The 4,418-nt window shown below is 45.1% G+C and overlaps 1 pseudogene across 1 annotated transcript; it reads left to right on the top strand.

Moving 5' to 3' along the window:
• Positions 1-500: 500 nt before the first annotated feature.
• LOC308477890 (WD repeat-containing protein 5 pseudogene) lies at positions 501-2,336 on the top strand (annotated as a pseudogene). Its single transcript has one exon. The product of its transcript is annotated as a WD repeat-containing protein 5 pseudogene (transcript).
• The last annotated feature ends 2,082 nt before the right edge of the window (positions 2,337-4,418 follow it).

Genomic DNA, 4,418 nt, shown 5'->3' with positions numbered 1-4,418 from the left:
AATGTTTCTGAAAGATGCTTGGGCTGGAAGTATAGTGTGCCTGGAGGAGATGAGGTGGGGCACTAATTGAGAAGGAGTGAGATGCGTTAGCGCTTTGCCTCCTGGTGCAATGAAAAATACACACTGAGAAGGGATAGGAAGGAATGTATGTCTCTCCCTGGCAACGTGTTATGTTTCCCTTAGGGGACCTCACAGTTTGAAAAGCACTGAAACAGCAAGGGGGAGTTGCTTGTGTTCAGTTAAGAGAGAGAGAAATGGAGAGTTCTCTGCAATTCTGCACTCCACTGCCATAGTCAACTGAACAGAGTATTAACTGATTGTCCTCCCAACACCAAATGCTTCGGAAGTATTATTCACATCTCAAACAAAAGGAAATTGAGACACAGAGATTAAATCATTTGGCGGGCAGCCCATGGTAGGTGCGCACAGCGCATGCGCTTGGGCCGCCGCCGCCGCTACCGTCGCTTTTCCTCAAGCTGCAAGCGAGCGCGGGTGCCGTGAGTGGTGCGTCGCTTTTTCCCAGCCAGGTTTGTTCAGTGCGCCTGCGCGAGGCCCTGGGTACCCCCCCCCTCCTCCTCAAGCGAGAGCTGCTGCTGCTGCTTCTCCCGCCGAGCGCTGAGGTGGAGGCAATGGCGGCGGCGGAGAAAGCGGAGCCTCTAGCCGCGCCTTAAGGAAGCTCAACGTGGAGTACGTGGTTCTTTCCGCCCACCTCCCTATTCTGTCTGCAGTGACTGGTCCCCAAGGTGGCAGCTGAGTGGAGAATTTGAAGCTCTGAAGTTGCCCCAGCCCTCTTGTAGGAGACACCCACCTTTGAATTGGCTTGCACTTCCATCCCGTGAAGTGCCCAGATCCTGGCGTGCTAGTTTCCACAGCCATGGCAACGGAAGAGAAGAAGCCAGATTCAGAATCAACCAAAACACAATCGACACCCTCCTCTTCAACCAATCAGAGCAAGCCTGCCCCTGTAAAACCAAACTATGCCCTGAAGTTCACGCTGGCAGGACACACCAAAGCTGTCTCCTCAGTGAAATTCAGTCCCCATGGGGAGTGGCTGGCCAGTTCTTCGGCCGATAAGCTTATAAAAATCTGGGGCGCCTATGACGGCAAATTTGAGAGAACCATATCTGGCCACAAGCTGGGAATCTCTGATGTCGCTTGGTCATCTGATTCAAACCTCCTTGTATCTGCCTCAGATGACAAAACGCTCAAAATTTGGGATGTGAGCTCGGGGAAATGCTTGAAAACCCTGAAGGGGCACAGCAACTACGTCTTCTGCTGCAATTTCAACCCGCAATCCAACCTCGTCGTCTCAGGATCGTTTGATGAGAGTGTGAGGATATGGGACGTCAAAACTGGGAAGTGCCTAAAAACTCTGCCAGCCCATTCTGACCCAGTTTCAGCGGTGCATTTTAACCGTGATGGCTCCCTGATAGTGTCCAGCAGCTATGATGGCCTCTGCCGAATCTGGGATACAGCATCAGGACAGTGCTTGAAAACACTGATTGATGATGACAATCCCCCTGTGTCTTTTGTGAAGTTCTCTCCCAATGGCAAATACATTCTAGCGGCAACGTTGGACAACACTCTTAAGCTTTGGGACTACAGCAAAGGAAAGTGCCTAAAGACCTACACAGGCCACAAGAACGAGAAGTACTGCATCTTTGCCAACTTCTCGGTTACTGGTGGGAAGTGGATCGTGTCTGGTTCAGAGGACAACCTGGTTTACATTTGGAACCTCCAAACGAAAGAGACTGTACAGAAGCTGCAAGGGCATACAGATGTTGTGATCTCTACAGCTTGCCATCCAGCGGAGAACATCATTGCCTCAGCAGCTCTAGAAAATGACAAAACAATTAAACTTTGGAAGAGTGACTGTTAAAATGCTTTCAGCATCACTTCAGAGACCTCGGGGGGGGGGTTGTCTGGAAAACATAGGGGTATTTTGTGTTTGTGTTTGTTGAAGACCGACTTGCCAGGAAACAAAGCAACCTTTGAGAAGATGATGTCTCCTAGTCTTGGCCCAAAGAACTTCTCTCTTTGGCTTGCCTCCAAACTGGGCAAATATAGTTTTTTTGTGGGGGGGGGGGATTAATAAAAAGGTTCTGTTTTCTTTGATGAATTGGCGGCTTTTCCTAATGGGAAGCCATTAACTATTCTCTCCTTGGAGAGTAAGATGGCAACTCTGTCTCCTAACAGCAACCACCGCCAAGTCATAAACTTAGAAAGAATCTGGATATGTTAACATTTTTGAAGAAACAGAGAAAAAAAAGATCCAGGCAGGTAGGCCCTAGTACATAAAACTTTAAATAAAAGAGCCATGGTGGCACATTACTAAAGGCAATTTTTTAAACATGATCAAACAAGTGTTCTTTTGCCTTGCGCCTCTTCTCATTTCCCAACCATCCAAGTTTCCAGAACCTGTGATTAAATCACCCTTTCTTTGTCCTTCTGTGTAATGCATCCTGTTCATCATGCTCCTTGACAGTAAAAGTTATTCACGCTTTTCACCCCACCCCAAATTATCTGCTCAACCTCTGTCCTCCTAAGTCCTTGCTTGTGGCTTTTTGTTTTTACTTAAAAAAAAATATTTTGGCAAATTTCACAAACTCTGTACAGTTATTTCAGTGTAAAAAACAAAAAAAACACTTTTTTATTTTGGAAACCTCGTGGTATGAGCTTTTATTTGCTAATGGTATGGCTTTATTCTACCTCCCTCCCTTTCCACACTGGTATATTCCTTTTCTATCCTTTCTTACCTCTCCTCTGCACTTATCAATATTTTACACATCAAACCTGGTTACCATATGCACAATAAAAAGGTGGGATTTGGGGTGGGTGGGAATCATTTGGCCAAAAGTATGCTGAAACTTTTTGATGGATCCAAAGCAAGAACCCGGATTTCTGAGTCAGTGCCATAACCACAAGTTTTCATTTTCCTTTGAGTGCAACATGAACATCAAAGAGGAAGGTTATGATTTGGGCATGTTGGACCTCAGTTAGAAATGTATAGTCAGGGGTAATTGGATTGTGGTGGAGAAAACTTCCTGTTTGCTGTTGAATGGCAAGAAGACAAATGATGTAATTACATGAAAGAGTTGCAAAAGTTATAATCATAAAGGGAAATGCTCCCTGTCTGGCCATGTGCACTTTCCTCATAGGTTTATTTCTGGAATGGTTTTGATTTCAGTTAATTGAATAAATGGCTAGGAAAAGTAGGAATGAATTAAACATTAGCAGAATGAGAGATTTAAAATATAATATGCCTACCTTAAAGGATATATATCGAAGCTATTCTGCTATTCTGGCAAGTACTCTTTTTTTCTTTTCTTTTTTCAAAAAAGAAGAATATGCCAGTTGCTTGCTTTGGCAAATTCTTGTCTTTTCATTCTATCTCCACCCCATTTCTAGGAATGGTGTCTCTTGTATCCCAAGCTGCATGATGTTTTTGGAAAGGTAAAATACATTTTTCATACAAATTCCATTACATACTTTGGTCAAGGGCTAACTTTTTCTACAAACAGCCAAATTGTGCGCCACACAAAATAGACTTCGTTACATCCAATTCTGGCTGTGTGCTGTATGATTCACATTGTACCATGATTTTAAGGACGTGCCATCATTCCTTTCAACTAAAATTTAGCAGACAGTACTGCTATTCATATATTTATTTCTAAAAATTGTCTGTTACGCTTATTATCATTATTTATCATAGATATAAAGCAACAACTGTGCAAAACCTCAGTTATTACCATGCCATGGTTTTAGACCAGACAGTGACTAGTGTGTTCTGCAATAAAATGTTACAGCGTAGACTGCTCCTGTTCCGGGCTTCACCCAGTCATCTTCCTTCAAGGTAGTCTCCTGTGATTGTCCATCTTTCCTCCCAGCATTCTGTGGTCATTGTACATACTCAGTCGCACTAGGCTGGTTTTTGGGGGAGGTGAGGGGGAATTTTTGCCCTGTTGTTTTTTTCCTGTTTGTTGGAGGGGAGGGCTTTTTACAAAACTTGGGTTTCCTCCAAGCATCCTGGTTTTTTCTTGTTTCTCAGTGACCCCACTTTGACTACAGTCCTATTGATACTCACCAGCTGTGTTCACTATTAGAGGAAGCAATCTACTGCACCCCAGTTCTTAAAAAGGTAAAGGTAAAGGGACCCCTGACCATTAGGTCCAGTCGTGACCGACTCTGGGGTTGCAGCGCTCATCTCGCTTTATTGGCCGAGGGAGCCGGTGTTTGTCCGCAGACAGCTTCCGGGTCATGTGGCCAGCATGACTAAGCCGCTTCTGGCGAACCAGAGCAGCACACGGAAACGCCGTTTACCTTCCCGCTGGAGCGGTACCTATTTATCTACTTGCACTTTGTGCTTTCGAACTGCTAGGTTGGCAGGAGCCGGGACCGAGCAACGGGAGCTCACCCCG

The sequence above is a fragment of the Podarcis pityusensis genome (assembly GCF_964106645.2).
Source record: "Podarcis pityusensis genome assembly, chromosome: 5".
In the NCBI taxonomy this organism is placed as follows: domain Eukaryota; kingdom Metazoa; phylum Chordata; class Lepidosauria; order Squamata; family Lacertidae; genus Podarcis; species Podarcis pityusensis.
Note: the sequence above shows the minus strand (reverse complement) of the source record. Positions and strands in the feature narration are given on the sequence as shown.